The sequence below is a fragment of the Odocoileus virginianus genome, chromosome 28 (genome assembly GCF_023699985.2).
Source record: "Odocoileus virginianus isolate 20LAN1187 ecotype Illinois chromosome 28, Ovbor_1.2, whole genome shotgun sequence".
Taxonomy (NCBI): domain Eukaryota; kingdom Metazoa; phylum Chordata; class Mammalia; order Artiodactyla; family Cervidae; genus Odocoileus; species Odocoileus virginianus.
The window spans coordinates 35,669,809-35,685,567 of record NC_069701.1 but is presented as its reverse complement, the minus strand read 5'-3'; the positions used below and the strand labels follow the sequence as shown (position 1 = coordinate 35,685,567).

At 39.8% G+C, this 15,759-nt stretch overlaps 1 pseudogene; it reads right to left on the bottom strand.

The window, feature by feature from the left end:
* LOC110124676 (solute carrier family 22 member 10-like) overlaps positions 1-15,759 on the bottom strand; it is a 37,304-nt pseudogene that overhangs the window by 1,888 nt on the left and 19,657 nt on the right.

Sequence of the window (15,759 nt, the reverse complement as noted above, 5' to 3'; positions counted from 1 at the left end):
GCTTTTGCACAATGAAGGAGACTATAAACAAGGTGAAAAGACAGCCCTCAGATTGGGAGAAAATAATAGCAAACGAAGCAACAGACAAAGGATTAATCTCAAAAATATACAAGCAACTCCTGAAGCTCAATTCCAGAAAAATAAATGACCCAATCAAAAAATGGGCCAAAGATATAAACAACACTTCTCCATAGAAAGACATACAGATGGCTAACAAATGCATGAAAACACTCAACATCACTCATTATCAGAGAAATGCAAATCAAAACTTCAATGAGGTACCATTACATGCCAGTCAGGATGGCTGCTATCCAAAAGTCTATAAGCAATAAATGCTGGAGAGGGTGTGGAGAAAAGGGAACCCTCTTACACTGTTGGTGGGAATGCAAACTAGTACAGTCACTATGGAGAACAGTGTGGAGATTTCTTAAAAACCTGGAAATAGAACTGCCATATGACCCAGCAATCCCACTCCTGGGCATACACACCGAGGAAACCAGATCTGAAAGAGACACATGTACCCCAATATTCATCGCAGCACTGTTTATAATAGCCAGGACATGGAAGCAACCTAGATGCCCATCAGCAGACGAATGGATGAGGAAACTATGGTACATATACACAATGGAATATTCCTCAGCCATTAAAAAGAATTCACTTAAATCAGTTCTAATGAGATGGATGAAACTGGGGCCCATTATACAGAGTGAAGTAATCCAGAAAGATAAACACCAATACAGTATACTAACACATATATATGGAATTTAGAAAGATGGTACTGATAACCCTATATGCAAGACAGAAAAAGAGACACAGATGTATAGAACAGACTTTTGGACTCTATGGGAGAAGGCGAAGGTGGGATGATCTGAGAGAATAGCATCGAAATATGTATATTATCAAGGGTGAAGCAGATCACCAGCCCAGGTTGGATGCACGAGACAAGTGCTCACGGCTGATGCACTGTGATGACCCAGAGGGACGGGATGGGGAGGGAGGTGGGAGGGGGGTTCAGGATGGAGAACATATGTAAATCCATGGCTGATTTATGTCAATGTATAGTGAAAACCACTACAATATTGTAAAGTAATTAGCCTCCAAATAATAAAAATAATTGGGGGGAGGAATAAAGTACTGCTCAGCACAGTACAAGGCACCAAGTCAGCTTTTCCAATAAACTTTGTTTATAATGGCTGCTAGTATATTGCTGCTATTGCCATTACAAATGATTGTTTTATAGCTAGCTTATCTTATTGTGTATATTCCTGCAATAAGCTGCAATTAGCTGGGAAAGTCCTACTTTGTATACTGGCAGAGTGCCCACAAACTCATATACCTGAGCAGAGTGGGGACGAGTTCAACAAAGTGGACAGAAAGCCTGGTAGCAGAAGCAGCAACACCACCGATTCCCACACTTGCCAAAGTCACAGGCAGGGTCTGCAGTTCTGGAAACAGGAAGACCACGGAGATTAAGAAATCTGGGCTGAATAATCAGCACCCACCAAATTCCATGAGGACAAGAGACACCCTATATGTTATTCGTATGTTTGAAACACGTAGAAAATTGTACAGTGTCATGGAGCATGGTGGGTGCTAAGTTGCTTAAGTCATGCCTGACTCTTTGCGGACCCTATGGACCATAGCCCTCCAGGCTCCTCTGTCAATGGGATTCTCCAGGCAAGAATACTGGAGTGGGTTGCCATGCCTCCTCTAGGGGATCTTCCTGACCCAGAGGTCGAACTTGCATCTCTTATGTCTCCTGCATTGGCAGGTGGGTTCTTTACTACTAGTGCCACCTGGGAACCAGGGAAGCCCTAGGGATCATGGAGGGACTGATAAACGGAGAAATGCAGAATTACTAATGTAGATGGTAAAAAGTATATAAAATTATCTGGATTAATTGCAGGAAATATCTTTGCATATTGTAGATTTGCCAGAGAAGGAGAAGAAAAAGTGAGTCTGGCAGAAATTTGTTTTTACTTATTCTGTCTGTCTGTGAGTGCTAAGTAGCTTCAGTCGTGTCTGACCCTTTGTGACCCCATGAACTGTAGCCCTCCAGGCTCCTCTATCCAAGGGATTCTTTAGGCAAGAATACTGGAGTGGGTTGCCATTATTTGCAATATCCTTATTGTAGAAGGTAGGACTGTCATGTCGACAATTACTGAGTCTAAGGCTCAGCTCCAACCTTAAGAAACTTAAAATTAAAGTGCAGAATTTAAAGTGACCAGTCATCCTGGTTTTCCTTGGAATTAGAAGGTTTTAGCAATGTGGGGTTTTCACTGATAAAGTTAGGAAAGTCCCAGGTGAACTTAAATGACTCACTGAACCTAGTGCAGGTACAGCATTGCCATGGGTGAGTAGGGCACCAGAGAGCAATAGAAGGACAAGGCTGGTCTGTTATTGTACAGGCTGAAGAGAAGCCAGATTTCCATGAATGTTACACACATGGAAGCAAGAATGGAAACTTCTATACAGAAAAAAATGTCAGAATTTGGAAACCCCTGAAAAAGTTTCAGAGGAAGTTTTACAGTATACAAATTAATATAATTATAGCTTTCTAATATAGGAGAGAATTCAATGGTAGGGGAATAAGCCTCCATCATCTCTAATGCTGTGAAGCACATTCCTACATTGGGAGATGGTGAAGCATAGTGCCCACTAAGGTTCTCATAATCATTGCATGTCATCATTCTGTTAATGTACAAAGTAATCTAACATGGAATGGGCAAGGATTTTAAAATGCTTAAATACTATTCCTACTATTCACTGCTTCATTTCTTGAAAAGGGGGGACTTTCTTTCATTTCCTGGAAGACCTCTATAATATGCACTAGCTCTAGTCATGGTGACTTAACCCCACAGTCTCATGTGGATACATTAGAGATGGGGAAGTAGACCAGTCCTCAAAGCTGGTAATTAAGAACCCAGACAGAGGGAATGACCCTACTGTGTCCTCACCTGGGGCATAATTGCAAAGCTGCACCCCTCTATGTTATTAGAAGTGTGAATGGACAAAAGGCAAGTGAATAAGAACTGTCCTGGAAGTGTGAGGATGAAATGGTACCAGTTTACAGATATTTTAGGATGTGATGAAGATAAATATATGTCTCAGCTTCCCCTTACTGACCTTTGGCTCTACCCCCAGCAACTTACTAGCAGAATTTCTCATCAGTTTGGCTTGTGGGAATACTTAGCCCTTAATTAGGACCTCTCTTTACTACTGGCTTCAGATAAGTGTGACCAGTATAACCTCTGAAGGACGAGAAAAAGTCACTTTCTTTCCCCAGAATCCAGTCTTCTCTCACACTGGGGCACAAAGGTGTTGGGCAAAATGGTAAGTCCCACCAGGAACATGAACAGAATCTGGGTTGGTCAACGGCCCATATGATTCAGTGGTAAAAATGCAAGTCTTCAGGCTGAGAGAGTGAAAGTTCCAAAGATTACCTGGAACAGGAAAATATTGCTCCCGAAGAGCTGTGGATTCATAAAGATGCCAAACGAAGGTACTGTGCTTCCTAATCTGTAGTGAACAGAAGAGGAAAGACACAAACAACAAGATTTAGAGCTCAGCTTTAGAGCTGCAGTCTGTGATTGAATTTACCCAAGCGGTCAATGGTCAAGGCTAAAGGATTAAGACCCAGCCTGTATAATATGTCATTTTAAGGTCATAATTATAAAGCTACTATAAATAATTATATGACAATAGTGAAAACGATACTCCTGTCATTCTTTTGTCTGAGTCACTTAGTATAGAGTTGGCAGTGAAATGAAAGCATAACTTGGTCAAGTCACCATACTGGATGGTGTATAGAAGTTGGATATAGAAGGGTAAAACTTAGAAATTAGAGAAGAATTTCTTTCTTGAGAGTTGTCAGTATGCTTTGAGTCCTCCCTTTCCTTCACCAACCTCAGTACTGTAAACAATTTCCTTTTTCTCAACTAGTGGTTGAAGCTGCAAAGATACTACTGTGTCCCCTTGACCTGGGAGCACAGTGTCTGGTACCTAACACAATTCTAGGGAATTTAAGTTCATTTCTGATTTCTTAGGGCCAAGAGAAATGTAAGAATTCAGGCGAACATGCATCAACTGTATGATATGAAAGGGAATCAAAAGTTCCCACTGGGGATCTACAATTTACCCAGGAAATATCTAAGGGAAAGGAATCCACTTTAAAGATCTGCTACACCCAGAGAGCTAGACTTAGACATTTCAACAGAAGAAACACCACAGATCATAGCAATCCAAAGAACGTAAGTCCTTTCTTGACCATTATCTCTACTTTTTTTCCCTATTCAGATTGTCTAGAGTAGGGGAATCTTAAGCTGATTGTCTAGATTAAGAAACCTATGTCGATAGCCCAGTGAAAAAGCACAATGCAATTAAATGCAGAAGTTGTCTGCTAGAATATACCTAGGAAGAGGTAAACTGTATAATTCAGTAGTTAATTTTTAAAGCTTGGCATTGGCTCTATATTGTCCTGTATGGGATTTTTTTTTTAAAATAACACTTCAACAATTCAGAATTAAATATAAAAATTTCCCCCTGATCTCAAAGTAAGTACTTATATTCCAAGAGATAATGTACATGATTTTCTACAGAAGCCCTAGTGCTAACATCCCACATTGGAAACAAAAGTCCACCAACATTGAGGTCCATAAAGAAATTGTAGTGTATTCATTTAACAGACTCTAAAGCACTAGGGAAGAGAACAACCTACTGTTACTTGCAATAGAAGGGGTGAATATTCATGAATAAGCATGAGGAAAGAGGGTCTGTCACAGAACCCTTTATCAATTTACACTACTTGACAGTCAAGATCAACAAATACTCATCTGTAGTGAAGGAGATCACAATAGTTATTAATTTTTGTTTTTCACAGGAGAGGGAAGTGAGGAGAAAAGAGTCAGTCAGTGGTGGTGGTTATTGCTGTATGGGATAACTTGAGGGGAACCCCTGTGGAAATAGGATCTTTCTATCTTGATCTGCAGGTTGGTTACAGTTTTACTATTTAGAAATATTCACTGATTTGTATATACTCATGATCTCATCCCCCTTCATGGATCACAGCCTTGTCATGGTGAAGGAACTGATGTAACTCAATGAAGCTATGAGCCATGCCATGCAGGGCCACCCACGATGGATGGGTCATAATGAAGAGTTTTGACAATACATGGTCCCCTGGAGGAGGAAATAGCAAACCACTCCAGTATTCTTGCCATGAGAACACCATGAACAGTATGAAAAGGCAAAAAGGTTTGACGCCAGAAGATGAGCCCCGCTGGTTGGAAGGTGTCCAATACGCTAATAGGGAAGAGTAAATGAAGGGCAATTACTCATAGCTCCAGAAAGAATGAAGCAGCTGGGTGAAAGTGGAAACAACACTCAGTTGTTGATGTGAAAGTAAAGTCTGATGCTGACAAGAACAATATTGCATAGGAGCCTGGAATGTTAGGTCGAAGAATCTAGGTAAATTGGATATGGTCAAGCAGATGGCAAGAGTGAAGATCAACATTTTAGTAATCAGTGAACTAAAATGGATGGGAATGGGTGAATTTAATTCAGATGATCATTATGTTCACTACTGTGTGCAAGAATTCCTTAGAAGAAGTGGAGTAGCCTTCAGAGTCGACAAGAGTCTGAAAAGCATACTTTGGTGCAATCTCAAAAATGATAGAATGATCTTGGTTCACTTCCAATGCAAATCATCCCACATTATACTAATCCAAGTCTATGCCCTAACCTCTGATACCAAAGAAGCTGAAGTTGACTGGTTCTATGAAGACCTACAACATCTTCTAGAGCTAACACCTAAAAGATGTCCTTTTCATCATAGAGGATTTGAATGCAAAAGTAGGAAGTAAAGAGACACAAGGAATAACAGGCAAGTTTGGCCTTGGAGTACAAAATGAAGCAGGGCAGAGGCTAACAGAGTTTTGTCAATGGAACATGCTAGTCCTACCGAATACCATTTTCCAACAACCCAAGATATGATTCTACACACAGACATACCAGATGGTCAATACCAAAATTATGTTGATTATGTTCTCTGCAGCTGAAGATGGAGAAGCTCTATAAAGTCAGCAAAAATAAGACCTAGAGCTGACTGTGGCTCAGATCATCAGCTCCTTATTGCAAAAGTCAGACTTAAATCAAAGAAAGTAGGGAAAATCAGTAGGCATTTCGGGTATGACCTGAATCAAATCTCTTATGATTATGCAATGGAGGTAACAAATAGGTTCAATGGATTAGGTCTGGTAGACAGAGTGCCTGAAGAACTATGAACAGAAATTCATAACATTGTACAGGAGGGAGTGAATAAAAACCATTCCACAGGAAAAAAAAATGCAAGAAGACAAAGTGTTTGTCTGAGGATGCCTTACACATAACAGAGAAAAGAAAAGTAAAAAGCAAGGAAGAACAGAAAAGATACACCCAACTTAATGCAGAGTTACAGAGAATATCAAGGAGAGATGAAGACTTCTTGAGTGAGCAATGCAAAGAAATAGAGGAAAACAATAGAGATCTCTTTAAGAAAACTCAAGGGAGAATTTCATGCGAATATAGGCATGATAAAGGAGAGAAACAGTAAGGACCTGAAAGAAGCAGAAGAGATTGAGAAGAAATTGCAAGAATACACAGAGGAACCATACAAAAAAGGTCTTGATGACGCAGATAACTGCAGTGGTGTGGTCGCTTATCTAGAGCCAAACGTTCTGGAGTGTGAGGTCAAGTGGGCCTTAGGCAGCATCACTATGAAAAAATCTAGTGGAGGTGATAGAATTCCAGCAAAGCTATTTCAAATCCTAAAAGATGATGCTATTAAAGTGCTGCACTCAATATGTCAGCAAATTTGGAAAACTCAGCAGTGACCACTGGACTGGAAAATGTCAATTTTCATTCCAATCCCAATGAAAAGCAATACCAAAAATGTTCAAACTACCACATAATTGTGCTCATTTCACAAGCTAGTGAGGTTATGTTAAGAATCCTTCAAGCTAGGCTTTAGCAGCATATCAACCAAGAACTTCCAGATGTACCAGCTGGGTTTCAAAGAGGCAGAGATCAATTGCCAACATTTGGTTGATTATGGAGGAAGCAAGGGAGTTCCAGGAAAACATCTACCTCTGCTTCATTGATTATGTTAAAGCCTTTGACTGTGGGATCACAACAAACTGTGGAAAATTCTTACAGAGATGAGAGTACCAGAGCACTTTACCTGTCTTTTAAGAAACCTGTACACAGGTCAAGAAGCAACAGTTAGAACTGGATATGGAACAATGGATTTGTACCAAACTAGGAAAGGAGTATGACAAGGTTGTATATTTTCACCCTGCTTATTTAACTTATATGCAGAGTACATTATGCGAATTGCAATGCTGGATGAATCACAAACTGGAATCATGGTTGCCTGAAGAAATACCGACAACCTCAGATATACAGATGATACCATTCTAACAGCAGAACATGAGGAGTAACTAAAGGGAGTCTTGACGAGGGTGAAGAGGAGAGTGAAAAAGCTGGCTTGAAACTCAACATGAAAAAAACTAAGATTATAGCATCTGGTCCCATCACTTCATAGCATTTGCCATGAAAGAGAAAAGTGGAAGCAGTGACAGATTTTCTTTTCTTTGGCTCCAAAATCACTGAGGATGGTGAAATCAAAAGATGCTTGCTCCCTGGAAGGAAAGCTATGACAAACCTAGACAGCATAATAAAAAGCAGAGACATCATTTTGCCAACATTAGGTTTGTATGATCAAAGCTATGGTTTTTCCAGTGATGATATACAGATGTGACAGTTGGAACATATAGAAAGCTGAACACTGAAAAATCGATGCTTTTGAATTGTGGTGCTGGAGAAGACTCTTGAGAGTCCTTTGGACTGCAAGGAGATCAAATGAGACAGTTCTAAAGGAAATCAACCCTGAATATTCACTGGAAGGACCGTTTTGAAGCTCCAATACTTTGGCCACCTGATGTGGAGAGTCGACTCATTGGAAAAGACCCTAAGGCTGGGAAAGACTGAAAGTAAAAGGAGAGGGGGATGACAGAGGATAAGATGGTTAGACAGCATCACTGACTCAATGGACATGAATTTTAGCAAACTCCAAGAGTTAGTGGAGGACAAAAGAGCCTGGAGTGCTGCAGTCCATGGGGTCATAAAGAGTTGGACACAATTTAGCAACTGAACAACAACAATTTGATCTCTTCATATTACAGTTTGCAAAGTTTTCTCCTATTTTGGTCAACTCTGAAATCAGATGGATTATCTTCTTTGCAGCCAAAGATGGAGAAGCTCTGTACAGTCAGCAAAAACAAGACTGGGAGCTGACTGTGGCTCAGATAATGAACTCCTTATTGCCAAATTCAGGCTTAAATTGAAGAAAATAGGGAAAACCACTAGAACATTCAGGTATGACCTACATCAAATCCCTTATGATTATACAGTGGAAATGACAAATAGATTTCAGGGATTAAATATGATAGAGTGCCTGAAAAACTGTGAACAGAGTTTCATGACATTGTACAGGAGGCAGTGATCCAGACCATCCCCAATAAAAAGAAATGTAAAAAAGCAAAATGGTTGTCTGAGGAGGCCTTACAAATAGCTGAAAAAAAGAAGAGAGGTGAAAGGCAAAGGAGAAAAGCAAAGATATACCCTTTTGAATGCAGAGTTCCAAAGAACAGCAATGAAAGATAAGAAAGCCTTCCTCAGTTATCAATGCAAAGAAATAGAGGAAACAATAGAATGGGAAAGACTAGAGATCTCTTCAAGAGAATTAGAGATGCCAAGGGAACATTTCATGTAAAGATGGGCTCAATAAAGGACAGAAATGGTATGGACCTAACATAAGCAGAAGATACTAAGAAGAGGTGGCAAGAATACACAGAAGAACTATGCAAAAAAGATCTTCATGACCCAGATATCCATGATGATGTGATCACTCACCTTGAGCCAGACATTCTGCAATGCAAAGTCAAGTGGGCCTTAGGAAGCATCACTACAAACAAAGCTAGTGGAGGTGATGGAATTCCAGTTGAGCTATTTCAAATCCTAAAAGATGATGCTGTTAAGTTACTGCACTCAATATGCCAGCAAATTTGGAGAACTCAGAAGTGGCCAAAGTGGAAAAGGTCAGTTTTCCTTCCAATCCCAAAGAAAGGCAATGCCGAAGAATGTTCAAAGTACCGCACGATTGCACTCATCTCACACTATCAAAGTAATGCTCAAAATTCTCCAATCCAGGCTTCAATAGTATATAAACCGTAAACTTCCAGATGTTCAATCTGGATTTAGAAAAGGCAGAGGAGCCAGAGATCAAATTGCCAACATCGCAGGATCATCGAAAAAGCAAGAGTTCCAGGAAAACATCTATTTCTGCTTTATTGACTAAGCCAAAGCCTTTGATTGTGTGGACCACAACAAACCCTGGAAAATTCTGAAAGAGATGGGAATACCAGACCACCTGACCTGCCCCCTGAGAAATCTGTATGCAGGTCAGGAAGCAACAGTTAGAACTGGACGTGGAACAACAGACTGGTTCCAAATAGGGAAAGGAGTGAGTCAAAGCTGTATATTTTAACCCTGCTTATTTAATTTATATGCAAGGTACATCATGTGAAATGCCGGGCTGGATGAAGCACAAGCTGGGATCAAGATTACCAGGAGAAATGTCAATGACTCAGATACTCAGATGACACCACCCTATGGCAGAAAGTGAAGGAGCCCATTATACAGAGTGAAGTAAGCCAGAAAGATAAAGAACATCACAGTATACTAACACATATATATGGAATTTCGAAAGATGGTAATGATAACCCTATATGCAAAACAGAAAAAGAGACACAGATGTACAGAACAGACTTTTGGACTCTGTGGGAGAAGGTGAGGGTGGGATGTTTCGAGAGGACAGCATGTATATTATCTATAGTGAAACAGATCACCAGCCCAGGTGGGATGCATGAGACAAGTGCTCGGGCCTGGTACACTGGGAAGACCCAGAGGAATCGGGTGGAGAGGGAGGTGGGAGGGGGGATCGGGATGGGGAATGCATATAACTCCATGGTTGATTCATGTCAATGTATGACAAAACCCACTGCAATGTTGTGAAGTAATTAGCCTCCAACTAATAAAAATAAATGAAAAAAAAAAAAAAAGAACTAAAGAGCCTCGTGATGAAAGTGAAAGAGGAGAGTGAAAAAGTTGGCTTAAAACTCAACATTCAAAAAACTAAGATCATGGCCTCTGGTCCCATTGTGGCAAATAGATGGGGAAACAGTGGAAACAGTGAGAGACTTTATTTTGGGGGACTGCAAAGTCACTGCAGATGGTGACTGAAGCCATGAAGTTAAAAGAGGCTTGCTCCCTGGAAGAAAATCTATGACCAATCTAGACAGAATATTAAAAAGTAGAGATATCACTTTGCCAACAAAGGTTCATCTAGTCAAAGCTATGGTTTTTCCAGTGGTCATGTATGGATGTGAGTTGGACAAAGAAAGCTGAGTGCCGAAGAATTGATGCTTTTGAACTGTGGTGTTGGAGAAGACTCTTGAGAGTCCCTTGGACTGCAAGGAGATCAAACTAGTCAATCCTAAAAGGAATCAGTCCTGAATACTCATTGTAAGGACTGATGTTGAAGCTGAAACTCCAATACTTTGGACACCTGATGCAAAGAAGTGACCACTGGAAAAGACCCAGATGCTGGGAAAGATTGAATGCAGGAGGAGAAGGGGACTACAGAGGATGAGATGGTTGGATGGCATCATCGACTTGATGGACATGATTTTGAGCAAGATCCAGGAGCTTGGTGATCGACAGGGATGCCTGGTGTGCTACAGTCCATTGGGTTGCAAAGAGTTGGACATGACTGAGCAACTGAACTGAACTGATGTGCCAAAATCTGTACTGTGATGGATTACAGATGGAGTACATTCATCTCCAGTGAAGAGACTGACAGTGTGACACAACCTAACTGTTCATCATATAATCAGTCCCATGTGAGTCTTATTTGGTGTGTTTGCCTCATCCTTTACCTTTAAATATGCCCCCCCCAGAACACATTGTAATCTTTGACATAAATGGCTTCATGTCCCCACTCCTTGAATGTTGTCAGCCCACCTGACAAAGAGCAGGAGACACATCTTTTTACACAGGTTAAGTGTGCAGAACAATCAAAAACAGTAGTTTTAGTCTGTGCTGCCTCCAACTCCTTCTGCATGGTCACTCTCAAACCCTTTAATAACAACAAACATGTATCACTTGTCAGCATAGTGCCGGGTATTGTGAAAAGCACAGGTACCCAACAGGACGAGAAAGATGTGCTCCCTTTTTTTTTTTTTTTGTAGTGTAGCATATTACACATGCAATCGCTAGTGTGAATGAGATATGAAAAAAGATGCAGGGAGTTAAGGGAGACCCCAGGAAATTAGACAGAAGCAGTGATATTTTGAAAATGAGGCCATAGAGCTGGGCAGGGATCCATGAGAGCACATAGGCTGTAGATTCAGATCAGGAAATGAGCTAAATCACAAATCCTTGTACAGTGCTCAAAGCTTCTTTTCATGATATAGCCATGAAAGATAAGGGAACTGAGCTTACATTCTCAACTAACTGCCCTTTTTAGAAAAGCAGCTTGTCTATCTCAATAAGGAGAAGGCAGGTGTCAGTTTATCTCTTCCCGCCAACCCAGTAACCACTTTCCCTTTCCTGCTCATCTTTATGTTCAGGGTTTCTTCAGCATTCTTCATTCCATTTCTGTGTGCAACTTTCTTAAGTTTCATTAAGCCCTCATCTGGTTTATTGGTGACAATCAGCCACTGAGCAGATTCAACCAACCACCTGATGAAAAAAAGGCACACAAGTGCAGTCAGCTCTTCCTTGCTTATTTGTCACCTGATTATTGGCAACAGATACTTTTTGCTTTTCACCTATATCTAGAACTTCACTTATTGGATTAGGAAAGAAATTATGTTCCTTTATACAAATACTAGGAAAATAGGAGAATGACTATTGTGGGCATTGCACCTGAAAGGTATAGCACACACAGTCTAATACAGACTTGGGAGTCAAATTTCCTCTGTGCTTAATCAGCAGATTTTCCAAGAAGCTTATGAGGCTTAAGCTTGAGAGTCTTCCACATGCATAATTCCCTTTCAAAGTTTGTCTTTTGTTCTATCAAATTTGTGCTCACATTATATATTTATAAAATATTCTTTTTTAAAAAGCCCCCCAATTATGTAAGCTTAAAGCCCAACAACATGTGCAAGTACTCCAACCATGACCTGCTCTTAGTAACCTGTTGTCAGTAGCTAAGTAAACAGATGAGTCACTTATTTGAATGAGTCTGTTTTCTCATCAATACAGTGGAGAAAGTAATGCCTCTGTCCTTGTGGGCCTGTTGTGAGACTAGAATGACATAACGGTTGTATCTGGCATGGATTGCGCTTTCCTCTATCCCTAAACTCCTCTCAGTGTGTTAAATCTATAGTCATTTCTTTATGATTGATGAAATCTGATTCTCCCTAGACTGGTTTTAAGTTTAATGATGAAGTTTACCATAAATAAATCTTAAACTTATCTAAGAGGGGAGGGACTGTTGAACATATGATGTAAAGCACCTAACTGTATGCCAGTTTTATTACTGGAAAAAACTATGCTTCTGTCAGTGAACTATGTGAATAAATTGGTTGCCTCTTCCTTTTATCCAATTTCACCTACAAAAATGAAAATAAAAACTTTGCCATAATGTGATTCATTCCAAAGCCAAAAATATAAAAGGTGCTTATTTTTTAAATATTTGAGTGCATTTTACATTAAGGAAAATAACACTAAAATAACTCTATGACTGCTACACGGAGTAAGATACATGAAGAAGGATGGCAGAAAATACTTAGATTTCTCTGGAAGAAAAGTCATTGTCACTCCCTGTTGTGCTTTTCAAATCTCGTTTTGCACAGAGTGAACAGATGAGAGACATGGGTTTTAGTTCCAAACAATTAGATATGATCCCTGGAGTAAGACTACTCTGATTCAATATGCATTTTCATCCCAGGTACCCATAAGACTGAGTGAGAGAGAAGACTCATACTTTATGTATATTTAATATGCAAAATAAATGTTAAAATGTGAACATTGAAAAAAACAAAACAAAACAAAAAAAAGAAAGGTGCAGACGCCACCAGCTGCAGGGTGCGCCACTCTCGAAAGACGAAAGCCAGTCCTCCCAGCATTGTCTGTCCAATACTAAGGGTACAGGATAGCAGTGTCATTACTATGGTTTTTGACTGGGAACATATCCACTCTATAACTAGAAGAAACCCAATTGAGATATTAATGTCAGATAAAGCTGAAATTTCAAGGTCAAATTCAAGACTTGGAAAATGGGTAGATCACAGTTGTGGATTTACCAAGCATATTGCTATTTGCTACGATGACCACAGCAGAACCTGACCGAAAGAGTAGTAAGCAGTCAATGAGGAAGGTGGGGCCAAAGGCTGCACAGGTCCCAGAGATGGCAAGCTGGAGCAAACAGCACCTGAGAATCAACTTTCGCCCAAACCTAAGAAACAGAGAGTCAGCTTAGATTATGGGAGTAATAGTAATATATGGTAAGAAACTCAGAAAGCAAAAGCATGCTCTGAAATTTAGAGTGTTTTAGCAAGCGATTCATGAACCTGAAATCTTGAAAAAACAAGAGCTAAATCAACACATTTCCCCAGAAGTAACATTGTTTGTCTATGTAATATAGCCTAGAATATAAAAACTTCATCCTCTAGTCAGCAGGAGGCAACTGACATCAAGTGATATCACATTAAAGAAACCACAGTATTGGAAATTGTAATATTACTGTAAGCATCCATTTTACAAGTATGTGTATCTAGCAAAGTAGAGAGTCTCTAGAGTATCTAGAACACATGGAGCTAAAAGTATACTTGAGTCTCTAAATTACAGCTGAAAAAAGAAAATGTTAGTTGCTCAGTCATGTGTGACTCTTTGCAATCCCATGGACTGTAGACTGCTAGGCTCCTCTGTCCATGAAATTCTCCAGGCAAGAATACTGGAGTGGGTTGCCATTCCCTTCTCCAGAGGATCTCCTGGACCCAGGGATCGAATCCAGGTTTCTTGCATTGCAGGCAGATTCTTCACTGTCCGAGCCCCCAGGGAAGTCCTGAGCCACTGCAAACTATCATGGAACAATGCATTAAAGTTGTTAAAGCTTTATGTAGAATCACTCTATTGAATCTGGATTTGCAGTTCTCAAGCAACATGCTGCCCTAGAACAATATGAGCTCCATAACCCATTCAGGGGAAAGATTAATGTAAGATGATGAATCAAGGGGGAAGGAAGGTGAAAGACAAATGAGGAAAAGGGAATTTGGTTTTCCTTGGGCATCAGGAAAAGGGTACCTCAGTGTATATGACTTGGACTACATAGGATGTGCTAATATATATACCCAGTAATAAAAACTAAAGTACAAATTTGGGGATTTGGAATTCCTCTGCAAGGTTTGAAATAGAATTCTTTAAAAATTCAAATAGTCCACCAAAAAAACTGGAAAATGTAAAAACATAGGAACAAAAATAACACCAAGTAATCATTTTAGTAATCATTATTATCATCAAGATTGAAGGCAGGCGAAGGGGACTACAGAGGACGAGATAGTTGGATGACATCACTGACTCAGTGGATGTGAGTTTGAGCAAACTCTGGGAGATAGCAGAGGACAGGGAATCAACCCCATGGACTGAACAACTGAACAACAACAACAACATAATCATCAAGAAAGTTTTGTAGAAAAAATTAAAGTGATAGACTGAAACAAATGACAACAACAATCACACCAAACAAATTGATAATGACTTAAACCATCTATCACAAGAGGAAGATTATCAAAGGGTTAAAAAAAAACCCTAATTTTAGGTACAGTAGTACTTAAAATATTGTGGGTTGAAAGTAAATTGACAGTAAAAAAAAATTAGTTCAAATAGTAATTATAAGATGCCTGATGTCTCTACATTATCATCAAATAAAATAAATTTCAAAACAAAATACATTTACAGAAATAATAATGCTGAAAAGGTCAAATGTATATGAACTCAACAAAAGCTTGAAATACATGAAATAAAACAGACAGAATTAGATGCAGAGTTCATATTCTGTAATCATTAGTTTATAACTCTTCATTCACCTTATTCTTCTGATACCTTAAATCTACTTTCTGCCTCCACTAATTTGCCTAGTCTTAACTAGTTCTTGTGAATTCTGTTTCACAGTGATAGGAAGAGCTGACATCGAAGGATCAAAAAGCGGTGTCACTGTGAACGCTTGGCCGCCACAAACCAGTCATCCCTGTGGTAACTTTTCGGACACTTCCTGCTTTTTTTTTTTTTTCATTTATTTTTATTAGTTGGAGGCTAACTACTCCATAATACTGCAGTGAGTTTTGTCATACATTGACATGAATCAGCCATGGAGTTACATGTATTCCCCATCCCGATTCCCCCTCCCACCTCCCTCTCCACCCGATCCCTCTGGGTCTTCCCAGTGCACCAGGCCCGAGCACTTGTCTCATGCATCCAACCTGGGCTGCTGATCTGTTTCACCCTAGATAATATACATGTTTCGATGCTGTTCTCTCGAAACATCCCACCCTTGCCTTCTCCCACAGAGTCCACAAGTCTGTTCTATACATCTGAGTCTCTTTTTCTGTTTTGCATATAGGGTTATCGTTACCATCTTTCTAAATTCCATATATATGC